Raw genomic sequence first — 18,260 nt, 5'->3', positions numbered from 1 at the left:
GTCTGTCGACTCCAGGAAGAATTGAAATTGCTTCTCTTTGAGTATATTACAGAATGAGGTCTTCATATCAGCATGTTAAAAAAAAAACAGGATAAATGTTTCTTAGGATTTATTGCGCTTTAAGAATGACATATTTCGGGCACTAATCAGTTAGCCACTGTCATCTTAAAATGCCTGATTCATTTGAAGTGTGAATCAGTGCCTCATTTTGAGTCTTAATTCAGATTAACTGCAGGTTGGAGGATATACACTTGAGTCTCTCATTTAAGCTTTTAAAGATCAAAGAATTGCTGTCTAGCTTCAAAATGTGTTACTAAAAACCCTACATAAACAATTAAACCTCACTCAGTGTCTTTGGAGAGAAACTTCTTAACATATGTACAATATGGTCGTTAACACAAAATCAGAAGTATCTTAAAGGATGGTTTTATGTTTATGTTTTTTAGTTATTTTAGAATATTGGCAAGTTGTACTAACACAATTAGGTGATAACTACTGAAAGAGACAAAGGTTGGTAACTAAAAATAATTTCTTAGGAATAGAGTCAGGGAACTGAAGCAAGAACTTTTCTGAACCTTTTTGTGTTTGTTTTCTGTTCCTAGTGAGTTGCTGGCTAATTACATATGCTGAAGGCTATCTGAAAGAAGCAGGGCATGTTTTTAAGCTGTGTTTCCTGAGAGCCATTTTCTTTTGCTTGAGACAGGGGGTGTAAGACAATGAAAAGAGAATAATTTTGATGAAAATTATAACATCTGATAAAGTAACATTTATACAAGCCCTACATATACTTTCTATTTAAATGCCTTGAGACCCAATTATGACACTTCATTCCTTTCTGTCTTAGTCATGTAATCCTAATTTTAACTGATTTAAGGTGATACACAGTGAGCCTCTTCTATTTCACTGTCAGTTATTCCTCTTTTAACAGTGCTTGGTGAAAACATCCCTAGCCAGCTATGTCCTCATATCTTTGCAGGACTCCTCCCATGTCATCCAGACTTTCCTCACCTGTACCTCTCACCTTGACCATGTACAGTTACAGATTTTTCACCTGTTGCTCAAGAAATGTTCTTTGAACTGTGATTGCATTAGGTGTCTGAGGCTGGTTCTCTGAGATACAGAGGTACATTGGCACCATTACAGGTGGTATGAACAGGTGTATGAACAGCCGATGTTCTCCTGGTCTTCCTGATACAAATAGACAGTAAGAAGCATTCAGGACATAAGATGGAGATGTCTTCAGAAAAGTCTTTATTTGTCTGAAATCCTGAAATAACTATTAATTCACATTACTTTGAGAAAAATTTGTGACTATAAGTATACTGATTCTTTGTATTAATGCTATGAAAAACAATTTTTGTGATATTGTGATGCTGTGAAATGACCCAAATTCAGAAATTAGTAGGATGGACAACAGGAACAGTTTTGTTTACTGCAACTTGTGTGTCATGAAATAGCCTGCCACCAGCACGTATGAAGCATGTTTAAGGCAGTGTCACTTAAGTTTGGTTTTCTTACTCTCACAGAGCTGGGCTCTGGGCTTGCCAGGTTTCAACCTGTGTACAGCAGAGGCAGGGAGAGCAAACAGCTGCACAAGAAGCCCAGGGTGATGGCCTCACTGCCAGGAACATGTACACTTGCACATATAATGGGAGAAGCATATAAAAGGCTGCATTCTGGTTTTGCATTTTTCTTGCATCCTGCACTGAAAGACTGATTAGTGAGTGTGCACTTCTATGAGATCTGCAGTTATGTTCCTAGACACGGTTAGTAGCCTTTAGGATTAGCCTCTCAGCAGTGCTATTAACATGAAAGACTTAAAAAGAATTTTCATTTCGAAGAAAATTAAAGACAGAATAAACCTTAAACATCATATCTTTTACTTAAGAAATCTCTAGTGGTAAAATTGGATTTATAGCTCTCTGAAACTTGTGATCAAAGTTAATGTGGAGAATAAATTTGCAGCTGCCATTGCAGACATCAAAAAAAGATTTGTATGGTTAATTGTTGGTGCCCTCCTCTCAAGCATTTTGTATGTCTTATCAGAACGTCTGACTGAGATACAGTAGCCATGAATATCTGACCAGTGGGAAAATTTTATGCACAATCTGTGCAATCTTAATTTAAATGCAATTGAGTGAACTGATTTTTGTAGAAGGAGCATCGAAACATGCAAGTCAGTGTCTTGTACAGTTGAAAATTCCAGTATTCCTTGCTTATAATTTCTGTCAAATTATTTGGGGTAACACACATTCAGTTTTTCATACTGAACAGTTATATCGGCCAGCTGCTTACTAGTCCTGTGTGTCTGAAAATCATTGAAAACAGCTTTAAAAATCAAATCTGGTAATAGTTGTGCAAGGTTCTTGAATCTTTTAACTTAAAAAGAGTGTGTTGCCTCCTCAGTGAAGGTATAGCCTGGGTACTTCATAGAATGGTTTGGTTGGAAGGGTCCTTAAAGATCTAGTTCCAAGCCCCTGCCAGGGGCAGGGACACCTTCCACTAGACCAGGTCGCTCAGAGCTCCATCCAACCTGGTCTTGAACAATTCCAGGGATGGGGCATCCACAGCCGTTCTGGGCAACCTGTTCCAGTGCGTCACCAATCTTATAGTGAAGAATTTCTTCCTAATACCTAATCTAAACCTACCCTCTTTCAGCTTCAAGCCATTCTTCCTTGTCTTATCACTACATACCTCTGGAAAAAGTCCCTCTCCAGCTTTTCTTCTAGCCTCCCTTCAGATACTGGAAAGCTGCTGTAAGGTCTCTATGGAGCCTTTGTTTCTGCAGGCTGAACAATAGCAGCTTGCTCAGTGTGTCTTCAGAGAACTGAGAGTTAATTGCTTTATTTGTCACAGATTTTTTCTTTAACAAAATTTTAATGCAGAGCTGTGTTAGGGCTTGTGCTGAAACCACGGTTCTTTTGAATTTTAGTAATGGCTCTGAAGTTAACTGCATCTGTACCATCTCATACTTGGAACTTGATTGTGGTAGATTCTTCTGGAGCAATACAGGGAAAGCTCATGTCTGACTGCTCGGTAGCCTTTAGTCATGCCCTTCCTTCCCTTCCTTGTCTAGGTATCTACACAGCCAGCAAACAGTGGTCTGCCCCATGAGCCTGTTGCATGTAATGCTTTCAAGACTCTAAAACAATTAGATGTTGTGTGAAAGGGGATTATAAAGTACCTTACATGAGGGATTGCTGACATGTAATACATTTTTACTTTTTTCACATATTTAGGAAGACAGTATCTTTCTTACTGACTTTTCTATCTTCTTCGTCCTTCTAATTAGAATTATTTTTGATTAGTGAACTGTCCTGATATTGCGTAGACAGGAGAATAACTGACTGTTCCAGGTATAAGTCTTAATCAGCTTAAAATAGAATAATTTAAATTAATTTTTGAAGGGTAGGTCTTACTTTTCCAAAAAGATGAAGAATATGAATGTTTCAATTTCTGTAATGCTGTACTATTATGGCTGTCACTCAGGCTTTTCCTGCTAATCCAGTGAAAGACTAATGTATTATGATTAAGTAAAATACTTCTGGCAATCCTTTAAGGCAATATTATGACCAAAAGTAAATTAGTTATGAAAATATTCTGTTTTATTTTAATAAAAAAGCATTCTGTTTAATTTAGAAACAAATAGTAAATCTCTGTAGTGAAGAATGCTTTAAATATACTTCCTTTTATATTTCAATTACTTTTTGAAAGAGCACATCATAATATACTTTTTGGGAGAACACAGCAATAATATCTTAGTGAAACTTGTTTAGTTAATATGCATCTCAAAGGCTTATGAATTATACTCTAGATGCTTTTAATAAACAGCATTTTTTTATTGTTTAGTAGTCATAAAATAGGAAAATGTACATGTTACACAGGAAAATGCATATTCATGCTATTAATATTTTTCATAAATAAATACTTTGGGATATTTTGATAGCAGTTTGCTTTTGACAAAATAGTCTGATGAAAAGATGCATAGCCTAATTCACTGCTCTTCTAATCTTTCATCAACACAGTTCTTGTGGAAAAGAAAGGCACAGTGTATGAAATCATTCTCCATTCCTAATTGACAGAGGTCCTCAGTAGCTTAGAGAGCAAAAAATGGAAAAAAAAAATAAACAGAGAGATAAGGTGTTACAAAGAAAAGCTGACACATCTGTGAGTTCCTACCTGTGAGAGATCTTAGTTTTACTGGGGTTAATATTGTTCCTCCTAATGATGTTAAGTTCTGTTAATCCCAGGTAGCACACCAGTGGGGATGATCCTGCAGAGTTAGTGCAGGTGCACCCACTTTCTCATAATCACTGTTAAGGGTTAGATTTTTGGTCTTTCAAGTTTGTAAACAGAGGTATTCAGCATGAGTCAAAAAGGTGTTATCAAGCCCTGTGTTTTATTCCAGCTATTGGCTGTTTGGTAGAAAATTTCCTCATTTACAAATTGTCCTGTGTGTGCCTGTACAGCACATACAAGACAACCAGGAGTTCAGGTCTAGCTGGCATGGGTTTAGGAAAGTCAAGTCCTGCTTGACCAGCCTGATCTCCCTTTATGACAAGGTGACCACCCTAGTGGATGAGGGAAAGGCTGTAGATGTAGTCTACCTTGACTTCAGCAAAGCCTTTGTTACTGTCTTCCACAGCATTCTCCTGGAGAAACTGGCAGCCCATGGCTTGGACAGGTGCACTTTTCATTGGGTTAAAAACTGTCTGGATGACGGGGCCCAGAGAGTGATGGTGAGTGGTGCTGCATCCAGTTGGTGGCCGGTCACCAGTGAGGTTCATTATTGGGGAGAGCTCTGTTAAATATCTACTGATGAGTTGGATGAGAGGATCAAGTGCACCCTCAGTCAGTTTGCTGATGACACCAGATTGGGTGTGTGTTGATCTGCTGGAGGGTAGGAAGGCTCTGCAGAAGGCTCTGGACTTGCTGGATCAATGGGCCGAGGACAACCATATGAGGTTCAATAAGGTGAAGTGCCTAGTCCTACACTTGGATCACAACGACCCCATGCAGCACTAAAGGCTTGGGGAAGAATGGCTGGAAAGCTGCCCAGTATGAAAGGACCTGGGAATGCTGGTCAACAGCTGTATGAACATGAACCAGCAGTATGCCCAGGTGGCCAAGAAGGCCAAGGGCATCCTGACGTGTATCAGAACAAGTGTGGCCAGCAGGACTAAGGAAGTTATTCTTCCCCTGCACTCGGCACTGGTGAGGCCTCACCTTGAATCCTGTGTCCAGTTCTGGGCCCCTCACTACAAGAAAGACATTGAGGTGCTGAAATGTGTCCGGAGAAGGGCAGTGAAGCTGATGAAGGGTCTGGAGAGTAAGTCCTGTGAGGAGCAGCTGAGGGAGCAGAGTTGTTCAGCCTGGACAAAAGGAGGCTCAGGGAGGATCTCATCACTCTCTGCAACCACCTGAAAGGAGGTTGTAGCCAGGTGGTGGTTGGCCTCTTCTCCCAGGTAACGAAAAACAGGACGAGAGGACAAAGCCTCAAGCTGCACCAGGGCAGGTTCAGGTTGGACATCAGGAAGAATTTCTTCACAGAATGGGTTCTCAACTATTGGGAAAGGTTTCCCAGGGAAGTGGTAGAGTCACCATCCCTGGAGGTGCTCAAGAAATGACTGGATGTGACACTTAGTGCTATGGTTTAGTTGACATGGTGGTTTTTGGTCAAAAGTTGGACTCGATGATCTTGGAGGTCTTTTCCAACCTTAATGATTCTATGGTTCTGTGATTAATGCACACCAAAATACTGCCTTACATCATATTCTGAATGTTACGAATGACTTCTAATGGTATTTTCGGTATAGAAACCAGCACTTTTTCTTTCACAAGTATTCTGTTTCTAAACCTACTTTAGCTCATGTCAGCAAGAAGGTTTTAAATGTTTTCACAAGATTTTAAAAACTAAGCTTTTCCTCAAAAACACTTTTTTTTTCCCCCCAGGAAAATGACATGACAAGTAACTGCATTCTGTCACTTCTTGTCAGTTTTGTTCCTTTTCCTGGAAAGGAAAGCCTTTGTCAGTTTAGGGAGGGCTGTTGTCAATTTTTTGTTCTTTAATGATGAATTAAAGTTGGCTAAGGTAACTTCTGTGCTAAGTTTGATGAAAATATTAAATATAAGCTAAAAAGAGAAGGCGTGGAGGGATTTTTGTTTGTTCTGTTCTGTATGAATGATCTACAACTTCAACAACTCAATGTCTCTAATGAAAAGAAATATCAGGAGTATCTTTTTTCACACATGACAGATTTTTTGATTGGTTTTCTTTCAGCTTGGGCAACTCTAAAAGCACCTATGTTAAATAGTATTTAAAGAGGAGTTTAGTTTTATTTATGTAGTTTCTATTAAACTTTCATTTTTACAGAGGAAAGGGAAACCATGTTTAGCAACATTCCGTAACTTAAATAATTCCATTTTTTAAGACTACAGTTTTATGGGAAAACCAGTTTTTGCTAAGGTGCTCACAAACACCACTGAATTTGATTTCAGAATGGCATTTCGGATGTGCTGAGTTGTACTTTAAACAAAATTTAAACATGCAAAATGCTTTTGCTTGATGAATGTGGGAGAAGTATTTTATTATTCACTCTGTTTTAAAAGAAAATGCTACTTTTAAATTAATTTTTAAGTCCATTAAAACATAGCATTGGTCCACATTCTGCTCTGGCTTTTGTATATTTAGATTAAATCTTTGAAAAGTTTTACTTTTCTACTCGGCAACTTAAAAGAATGAGTGTTAAAAAAGTTAGCATTTTCTTCTTAATTTTTTTTTCACTTGCAATATATGCTTATTATTTTGTCTGCTTCCTATTGATCAGTGGTTCTCTTACTACAACATAAGCTACAAAGCAAAAAAAAAAAGATGGAACACCAAATGTTCTGGTTTTCACAAGTCATTATATTTAACATTAGGATTAGATATTTGAAACTGCTGATGCTTAATACACTTGGCATTGCAGATTTGGTCTAAAGCCAGTGTCACATCAGTATACATATTCCTGTTGACTCTAATAACCATTGATTTTTCAGAAAGCATAGGTATATACAGATGTTTTCAAAATGGTTTCTGACTTTGTGAAAAGACCATCTGGCTAGACATGGAGGTTTCAGGCAGAAAACTTGGCTACTCTGAGTGTGTGCCAGATCCAGTGGAGCACTAAACCTTTCAATGTATTTTTGTGTAACAACTGTCAGGAAGAATTCATTATTGTATACTCTGTGAAATCTCCAGAGGCCTCTATAAAACCGTTAATATATCATTATGTGTTATATGTAAAGACCCTTGTGACTTTATCAAATTCTCTAAGTATAATTGTTTGGGATTTTTTTCAAGATTATACAGAACTAATATGCTCAGTATGCAATCAAGCAACTGATGTGCTCAAATTTTATTTGCTTTACATTTTACAGTGCCAGTTTAACATGTCTAAAATTCAGCAAGACATAAAATGCAACCAGGAAAGGGGTATCTCTTCAGCATTGGGGAAAGAGCATGTACTCTTGAAGCCAGACAAGGCCCAGAAAGCAAATATTACTATATGAAAAGTAGAGAGTAAATTCAGAATAGAAGTATAAGCAAAGCAGAAAAGCTTAGTCTTAGAAATAGTAAGAGGCAATAATTCATTAAGGTATGCAGAACATACTGGTACAGGAGAACAAGAACTTATGTACTCAGAGGAACACCCTGATAAAGAAGGAAGATGAGCCAAAATCTAGGTATCCTTGCAAAATCATCAGAAACCTCTGCCAGGTGCACCAAGATGTCAGCCAAAGTAAGAAAGTTCACAAAGTTCATGATGATGATGGGAGGCGGGCAGGGGGCTGTCCGAGACTGAAGGCCGGAACGACCCTCCCAAATTCTCCCCAAATTGAAGACCACACCTCTAACTCTGCCTAAACTCCACCTGTTATGAATATTGATAATTTATGTTGCAATTCTATGAATATGTATGTAAAAATGTTGTAATCACTTGTAAAAGTCATATATAAACCTTCCTTTACTGACAAGGGAGAGCAGTTCTGATCCGGGGCGACCCGGCTGCTCTCCAACGTCGCAATAAAGTACCTCCTGCTTAAAGGCTACAAACTTTGTCTCTAAGCAGTTTCTTTTAGTTCGTGCCTTTTTGGGGGCAAAATCTTGGCATCACTCTCTGTTAAAGGATGAAAATATATGTGTGTGGAAGAAACTTGCTAATTTGCATTTGTCATATGACCACTCTGTCATTCAAACACAAAATTCAACATCTTCATTCCTTCCAAGCAAATATTTCACAATAGTGCTCTGGTTTAGGTCTTAAATTATTGACTTTTCAACATTTTGTAAGATAAATCATCACCTATATGTGACTGCAGAATATAATCTTAAATAATTAAAACTAAAAAATAAATTCTCACATTAGTCTGCATTTTTTTCTGAGTTTTTAAGTCAGTCTGCAGCTATTTTAGATTGCATTAGGAAATTCAAACTGAGAGTTACCGAAATGTATGCATGTTACACAAGTAAGTTGTTCTAAAAATGAAAGTAGGTCATATTTCTGGAAACTCCATGCTTAAGTTTGAGTTAGAATGACTTCTGATTAAAAGAAACTCTGTATCCAGATATATAATGAGTGTTTATTCCTAGCAGTTTATTTGCTTGTATTACTTGAATTATACAGCAGCACTGTCGTGTTGCTTGTTCAGCACTACTCTTGTTTAAATCTTGTGTTGCTACCTTATAAAATTTTTGCATATTGTTTCTTTATATGCGAAACACATAAACATCTGATCTTCACTACTAGTGATACATTCACAGATTAGAATTTAAATTCTAGTATGGAAAGAAAAATTGCTTATAATACAGTCTTGGAGGTAGTTATTTTTTAATCTTAATGGCTTGTAAAGATTGAAACATTTTAACAAGACAAAGGAGAAAAGGATGGTGTAAAGTCTAAGGATTTAGAAGCATTGTAGAAAGAAAAAAGAGACGTCTCGTAGCTCATTGTAGACATTTGAACTGAAGATCACTGGATCCAGTGGGGAGACATTCCAGTGAAGTCTTCCAGGCAGGTTGTGTCAGTTCTTAGTCACGCAGCCCCTGGGGTGGACAGGCACTTCTGGAGGTTCTCTAGTGCAGCCCCTTGTTTAGAGCACACTCATCTGGAGAATGTTGCTCAGAGCCATGTCCAGTCAGGTCTTGCATATCTGCAAGACTGGATGCTCCACAGCTTCTTAACATTTTCCAGGACTTGACCACTCTGACAGTAAATCTCCTGATGGTACATCTCAGTAAGACCAAGAGTAGAGCCACAGCAATGTAAGACCGTACTTGCTACTTCTCATGATAAGGGATAAGTCTTCTTACTACACTCACTCCACTGTAGTTTAATTAGAGGGCTAAGGTGTGGCTTGTCACACTGCTGCATGCTTTTTGTCTTTTCTTCTAAACAAAATGATGATTTTTCTTCAATGTGTCATTAGAATCACTCAGCCTGATGGCAGTACTGTTTTTCAATTCCTGTGGTGATGACAGTGTTTTAGATTAACTTCAGGTCTCATGCTTGATTTAATGACTACAAAGAGAATTCACTAATATGAAACTAGTCAAATGGTCTTGGTCATTGGCAGAGAAGAACAGGTTTGCTCAAAAGACCTTCTTGGGAATTGGTTCGGAAAATATATGAGACCGTTTCATGCTGTTGGACACAAATAGGGTCTTGTTGCTAGAGCAGACCATAGAGAGTCTGCACAGAAGTCTGAGTGACTAATTTTGTGGAGGAAAAAAAATTGATCTTTAAAAACAAGGACAAAATGTTTATACATTTCCAATGAAAAAGGATTTTGGAAAGCTTTAGTGTTACTTGGAAGTTAGAATAAAAGGAAAACAAAAACCTTTAAACAGAATGTTTCCAACATGCTTGGGGGAAGGAATTTGGGTGCCAAGAACCTCAAAAAGAAAGAGGGCTGCAATAATCATACTGTATAATTATTGTGGGTTATATGGAAGTGGAAAAGACAGAAACTTGCGTGCTAGTTTTGTGTGTTTTCAACTTTTTCGTATCAGTGGAGCCTTCTATAAAATCTTATCCTTCAAGAGGAAGGCTAATGGAAAGTGTTTGACAGGATGGTGGTTTTTTCTATTTTATTTCACAACTTACAACAGGCTCTGTTATTTTTAAAGAGCAGTTAATCACACAGGCAGGTGGTGTCCAAAAGAGCATACCTGCTATGTACCTACTGGTAGGCCTGCAACCTGAACTGTCAGGAAATTCAGCTAACCTTGCTTATACAGATATTCTGTGTAGTTTCAGGTATACAGGGTTTTTTTAAAAAAAAAAACAGAATAAGCAAACCACTTTTATTTATTTTTTTTCCCTTTCAACATGGGAAAATCTTGGTGTTAAAAGTGGAGGTGGGCAAACCTGTATGTTGCCTTTTAACTTTCAGTGTCATGTGGGACAGTTATGAGGGTATACAGTATCGAAGTAGCTGAGAGAGCAGTCTCAAAGTAACACTGAACATGACCACAAGGAAAATACATTCTTGATCTGTTCTTGGAATTCGAATCAGAGTCTCTGAGGATCATCTGTCAGTGTTCAAAATGTAGTTTCAGCATGACTTTAAAAGAATGAGATCACTGAAATATAGAATTTTTTGTGTCAGTTATTGAATAATACTGCCCAAAGTAATTAGAGTGTAATGTAAAATATGTTCTTGCTAAGAAAGTCTGTTTGATATTTTCTCCCACTACTTTTATATCAGGTGAAAATTTCATTGTAGGCCTAAACTCAGGACTCTTGAGTCTGTGTCCAGTCTTTTCAAGCAATCCTAATTAAAAAATGCCTTATTCAATATATAACTTTTATTTTTATTTGCATTTCTCTTCTGAAAACAGCCGTATCTGCAGAGAGAAAAGAAAATTAGTCTATTAATTGTCTAAGATTTCTAAATGTAACAAACTGAATGAACTACATCAGTGTTCTATTCCTTCAACTATTCTCGTGTGCAGCGTAAGGCTAGGAGTACTTAATGGGGTATGTTTAACTCAGTGTTTTATTACCTAAAACAAAGCCATGGCTAATAAGGGAGAGAGTATACAGAGAACAATAGTATCAATAGATACATAAAGAGAATAAGAAGAATGTTACCCAGAAAAAGAGTGTCAAGCTGTTATGCTGTACTTTTCCTTTCTAAACCAAGAATTTTTCTTCCCTTGCATGGCATAGAACCCTTACTTATATACATAAAGGACGTTGAAGAAGATATATAAGAAGAGTAATATGCATTTTAAAAGAAATTCTAAATGGGAACTTAAATATGGGAAAGTATCAAATTATATTCCACACTAAATCAATAGAATGATGAATACTGCTGATTCCCTAGAATTCTCAAACATAAGCATGATCATGTATAAAATTGAAAACAAGGAGGATGACTGCACTACATGCATCATTTTGTAATGACTGGATGAAGCTTCGCCTTATTCAGTATGGCAGTTCCAGGCAAGTACAAAATGTGCATGGTTTTGTATGACATGGTTGGGAGTAGGCACAATAAAGAAATTAGTGACTTCAGGACATGTTTCTTTCTATCTGGAATATTGTACAATAGTTTAGTCCTAATTAAGTAGCTTGACTATATTTGGGTACACCTGATTTGAGCCAACTGTACTAAGTGAAAAAGTTTTCTCTAGTTTGAATTGGGTTTTTTTAACAAATTATTAAAAATCACTGCACTGCTAAGTGATTATTAACGCACACTCTGCAGGCTGAAGAAGAATAGAGAAAATTTTGTCAGTAAGTGAGAAGTCAGTAATTCAGTGGATAAGTTTATTACCCCTGATTTTGAGGAAAGTAGTTTTTTGAATTTTCATCTGGATTTCTGGTAAAAAGATGAATATGAGCATGGGGGAGGGAAAGAAAAATGTTAGGGAAAAGTAGATAAGAGAAGTGATTGGGAAGAGATAGAACTATCAGTTGTTAAGTAGAAAGATGTGTACAAAAAATTGTTTTATCTAAATAATTTTTAGTCTGAGTCTGTGTGAGCATATTTTGCACTTCCATGTATTTAAGGTTCAGATTTTTATTACCACCAGTTCAGAACTGTGTCTTCAATATCCTACAGATCAAAGGCTTTCTTGTGTTTCTTTTGGCAACAAAAGAGTGTAATTTAAGGTAGGAAAAGAAATTTTGAAGGTTGAATATTACAGGCTTTAGGGATAATATTTATTTCTAAATGTTAAAACACCAGCAGTTTCCAGCATCTTGGTGTAGCTCAGCAAAGCCAGTCTGAACTCCACTTCTGAAGAATTTTTGATGGAAGGAAAGGCAATTTGCTGAAGACATACCTGGCCTATCTGAATACGGTATTTTAGCTCCCCAAAGCAATACAGATAGATTAGTATCTTTAACCAATTGTCCTCATGGAGAAGTGTAGTACTCCAACCATTTTGGAGCCACTCTAATATTATGCTGCTTCTCAGAGCCAAGCTACCTCAAGTATCTCTCTCCTGTTTCACTGAGAACACAAGCATTGACTGCTACTCATTCCAAGGCACTGTTTTGGCTAGAGTACCAAATACCTGATTTTAAAGGGCTTAGATTCAAAATCAGGCTTTGAATGCTGAAAATACATATTCTGGAAGTCTTTTGTCAGTTAAGCACTTGCGTTACTCTCCATAGTGATGAAATTAACATGACTCCCTGGGATATAGTCCAACAGTGCAGTTGTTAAAATCAACCAAATCCTACTTGACTGGCACGTGCAGTTTTAACTCTTTTCTGAGCTTTATGAAGATACTCAGCAGAGTTTGCTTTTTGAGCAAGTTTGCAGTAATACCTTATCCTGCAAAGCTTTAAGTGGGCTTTGCTGTCACTGCAACCCAGTGATTTCATTTCTATATATAGCAGGATTAGGCATAAAGTGTTCTTCTGAGTTAATTTCAAAACTGAAAAAACACAAAATACAAAATGTCAAGAAAAACACATTTATTGAATTATTTGTCACCTGCTCCTTACATTCCAACACCAGTGTGAGCTGTTTCATTGTTTTCATGCAGACACCTATATGCCTTGTCTGTGTCAGATGGACACATTTTTTGTTGAGTTCACACTTTGGTGTGGCATACTGATGGTTTTAAAAGGGATGTCTGCTTGGGTGTTGATGAAGGTATGGCCAAAGTTGTTTTCATGGAATGTTTTGATCTGTAGAATGTGTCACTATGTATCACTGTCAATAGGTGTATATTTTCTTTTATGCTAAGTTTGGGTTTTTTAAAATGACTAGTCACTATGATATTGGTCTTTAAAAAATACTCTGTAATAATGACTACAACTTTTTTATTATTTCTAGATAAAATATGCATAAATTATGCCTTATGATATTTTAGAATTGCTCCCTAGTTTTGTTTGTTCCACAGCAATTGAGAGAATTCAAGATCATTACACCATTTCTGTGTCTGTATTTGTGACATTATCCCTACCTGGAATGTCCATGGAACCAGGCTGGTAAACTCTCTTGGAAATGGTCCCATGAATGTGGTCACCCCTTACGCTGCTCGGGGATTGGCCACTGCCAATGCTGACTCTGTTGAGTTTGTTAGATCCTGCTGTAAACAACCATTCCAAGTTAACCTGGACAAGTGGGGCAGTAATCATCTGAATGCTAGATTGACAGTAAGCACAGCTAAAACAAGCGTATATAAGCTCAGGCCAAGACAAATCCAAACCCTTGGAAGTGCAGAGACTCTCCACCATCAGTTAATGCAGACCCTGTGACCTCTTAAAGGAAAGACAAAAGCCTGTTTCCTGGGCTGTTATAGAAAACCACAGCATTCTGAAATCTGGATGTTGTCTAGATACAGGAGGCTGAAGGTTGATGGGTCTCAGACAGTGAGGGTGTCATTTTGTCTTTCTACAGCTTGTGATCTCTCAGTGCAGTGGTTTGGGGCCAGAGAGCGAAGTTGTTCAGCTGGTGATGCCACTATGCCTGAATGTGGAGTATCCTCCTTTTCAAAGACCCATGTCTTTCAAGCCTTATATGTGGCCTTGAAAAGTGTTGCCTTTTTACATATTTACTTTTATTTTTAACACTGGCTCAGTAATAAAGGTACTATAAAAAAAAAGCACCAAACAGAACAACAGTCAAGGTTAAAACTGTAAGTTAGCAACTCTTTCAGATGATGTCTATTTAGATTTTTGCTTTGTTTAGTGTAATAGTGAGTGCAGAGGAAGTGTCTTGATATCTTGCCAAGTCATACACACTTTTCTCCTTGCCTGTGTACAAAGGTACAGCATCTTGCTACAGTGATAACTATTCCAGGGCACTGCACCTTGATAGTCCGCACTGGGATGTTGTCATCATGAAGTCTAGCATTGTTTGACCCAAAACAACTAGTACTGACTCAAAGCCTTCTCAGGCACAATCATGGGTTAGAAAGAGCCAGAGTTTGTGTGAGGCTTCTGTGACTGGGATAGAGAGGTAGAACTTAACTGTAAGGACACGGGCTGTCAGCAGGACAGAGAACAGTCCTGGCACATTTAATTTGTGAGTCTAGTCATAGTTTTTGGACTGAAGCCACTTGGGGCAGCAGCCAGCAGAGTATACAAGGAATGCACAGACCACAGACTTCTGCAGAGTCACCCCAACTCCAAATGAGAGCTGACTGCACTCTTCACCTTGCAAAATACTTTGCTGGGGAACTGGAGCAAACAGACAGAATATGTGCTCTGGGCAGGGGTGCATCACAATCAGCGAACTGGGAAGCCAAACATCATCCTTTTTGGCACAACGGATTTCTCTGTAACATGTCCTGGGGCTGTGCTCCTCACTGATTAAAATCTCTTGCTTCCTCCTAGGACAGGGGTAGAGGTGCTCAAGCACCTGCCAACTTCTCTGATGGTGTCTCTGTGAAGAAACAAAGCTGCTGACAGAGTGAGCTGCTAATTTAATGTCATCAGTTACTCATTCCAGCTAAAGAAGGAAAAACCTTGGGCAAGATAAATAGATAAGGTCTGAATATGGAAGGGATATGTTTTGCATCTGTAGGTTGTAGATCTGTTTTTCTTGCATGTTGGGGATTCAGGCCTTCTTGTGAGAAGTGCTAGTGATGCAGTGAAGTGAGGATGGATGATGAAGCAAAACAAGCTGGGACCAAGATGGACTGGGAGCAGAGCCTTGAAAGCATGGCTCCAAGGTGATCAACTCTGTCTTTGTTGGATCATTCTTCAAGTCCCTTGGCCCAGCCTGGCCAGCCACTCAAGACAGGTGTAATGTGCTAACAGGAGTGTTCTGTCTTGAAATGTGCGTATTTTTCTGGTACTTTAGTCAACCACTCACAATAAAACCACACTGAGTGTAGCTTGTTTCTTGACTAATTACTTCTTTGGGTAACACAATCTTTTCTTTAAGATTATATAGACTAAAGGTATTTGTAGGATACTCTGAGAAGTCCTTATGAATGTGCTTGCAAAGTATTTTCTGAGGCATGTACTAGCAAAAAAAGAACATATTTGTGTGTTTCATAATCCCTGCAGCAACATGATAAGGCTTTTCCATCCTCTAGACTTACAGTGTAGATTTAAGATATTCAAAGAGCTTTTTGAAGTGCCATTCTCTTCAGAGCTGATAATTAAGGCAGATGATGAAAGGAAATGGAGGAGTCCTGTAGAATTAGATAACAGCCTATAGTTAGGTGATATAAAATACTGATGGGAGAATCATATGTTAGAATGGTGACTCTTTCCAGCCATCTGTAATATAGGTAAACATGTGGTGCTAATTATGAGTGGCATTATATTAAATTAAAAAGATTGAATATATATTGTTTTAATGGATGCTTTATTGTATTAATTGTTTTTCAGCAGGCATCATCTGTTTCTTTAATCTTGAAATGATAATGCCTGTGCCATATGTTGTGCTGTCTTGCTCAGCTAGTATGTAGACAAGGAAGGCTTCTATGTTTTATTTCAGAATGGAAGTTTCACTGTTGGTTTGGGGGGTTTTTTTTGAATGTACGAAGAGACTGTTTTGGAACCCTAAGACTGATAGGGGACTTTGTATTGTTCATTGTGTTGTTCAGGGTACAGGAGTGGAATTTTTTATTCCTTTGAACTAAACAACTCTTAAAGAAATATGTGGGCTTAATTAAGAGATATTAATAAATATTTTGTAAGGACTACCTGAAAATGTCCACAGTCAGACTAAAGGATGGCAGTATCTAGGCCTTAATTTGGAAAGGGGCACTGCAGATGAATTTTTGCAAAGCTATTTGGCAAGCTGAATTCCTTTCTTGTCAAAATATGCCCATCTCGCTTTATTTGAGAACTAAAAAGTAATCCTTACTTACAAACGCCTTTTAAAATGAATTGGAACATAGGGGTTGGAATTTTCCTCAATAAAACATTAATTGCAAATGAAGCCAATATATGCCAATGCATTCTTCTATAGTGATTCTTAGTTGCAGTTTTGAGGAATGCATTTTCTAACTGAGTATGTCAAATGTGTGCAGTGACTTTGGAACATTTGGCATGTATGAATTAACAGGGACTGTGGTTTTGAAGAAAACTCAGACATGAAAAATACAATTGGATTCTGTTTTGACTAGCATTCTGTGTTTGCTGTGTTTGGGATTTTTTTTAACTTTGGGTCCTGCTATGTTTCTTCACAGTAAGGTGTCATGCTGATACTTCAAAATTGTTTGGTAAAAGCATTATGTTCGTTTTTATAATCTTTAAGCATGATATACTTTCATAATATGTTGCAATTAGATTTTATATTCTCTGATGTGATTGTTTTCTAACAAGGCTTTTTTATAAATAAGCATAATTTTGTTAACATTTAGTGTAAATGATAACATATAAATATTTATTGAACTATACACCATACTAGAGATTATAATTCCAATTTATTACCATTGCTGCCTCACAGAAGGGCAGTGTTACTAATATTTCATAGATGGTTGTTTTCTGGTGGGTTTTGTTGTTTGGGGGTTTTTTTGTTTGTTTTTATTTTTTTGAAAATAGCGGTTACTCCATAAAAAATTGGTAAAAATGTTAACTAACTCTGCAATTTATTAAATTAGTGCACACTTTTACCTTACAGTTTGTATTAAAAATGACAAATACTACATTCAGTATTTTGTGTCTCATGTTTGGAGCTGATGCAACTGTGTGTGTGTGGCTGAATTTTCTATGGTTATGAGGTGAAAGTGAAGCTAAGTATTGAGCAGGGATGAAGGGATGCAAAGTGAGTTTTGTGAGGATGCTAACCAAGGACAAGTGACAGCTCAATTAAAAATGGCTGATGTGTTTTCTGCCCCATGTGTACCACCTGATAGGCAAAGTCTTTGGTCACCCCTGTCTCCTAGCCTGTTCTGGGGCATTTGCTGGATAATGCTAGTTAGCACAGGCAAAACTGTACCAAGAAGTAAGTTAACCTTTAATTAGTATGGGTGATTCCTGTCCATGTCCCAGCCCTGGCTCATTTGTAAAAATGAATATACTTTGGGAAAAGTTGTAGACTTTTTTTAAAATTTGTCATCACTTTTGAGCACTGATCTGACTTAGATCATTTCAGCCTGTCATCATAGGTTGGTATTAGGGCCTTGAATTGCAACCAAATCTGTAATAATTGTTTGGGGAGGGGTTTTCTGTGGGCTTGTTCTGTGCAGCTCAAATAACGGATCATTAATGGTGAGCAAGGTAAATACTGTTCAACATAAGAAAAAAATGATATGTATAAACAAGGAATTAACTAGGATGGTGGTGGCTGATACGAAATTTATAAACTGGACATTTATTCGCTTCATTGGTTTATAGGTCTATGTCCTTATTTTTTGGATTTGTGTTTAAAAATGGTTATATGCAAAAGAGCAAACTCTCCCTGCAGATATAACACTCTAACACCTTTTAAGGTCAATATAACAGAGGATTTCAAAAACAGTAACTGTAGAGTTCTTTTCTGGCATCATGGTTTTTTCAGAAAGGCTTAGATTGAAAGTCCCAGCAAAAATTTTTAAATTAATAATTTATAAAAAAGATGAGTTAAATATTCATAGTGAGTATAGGAAGTATGTGTCCTACATTAAAATACTGTAGATACTATAGCAAAAATCATGCTTCCAGATTCAAAGAAACTACTGCTTTTAGCTTAAGCATAATTAAGTGGTGACAGACAGAATAAACACCTACATAACGAAAAGGATCACAGAACTTTTCAGTTTGGAGGGGGATCTCTGGAGATCATCCAGTCAAACCCATCTGCTCAGGAAAGGA

Source organism: Neopelma chrysocephalum, unplaced genomic scaffold (genome assembly GCF_003984885.1).
Source record: "Neopelma chrysocephalum unplaced genomic scaffold, ASM398488v2 Primary Assembly neopelma1_80b, whole genome shotgun sequence".
NCBI classification, from domain to species: domain Eukaryota; kingdom Metazoa; phylum Chordata; class Aves; order Passeriformes; family Pipridae; genus Neopelma; species Neopelma chrysocephalum.
Note: the sequence above shows the minus strand (reverse complement) of the source record.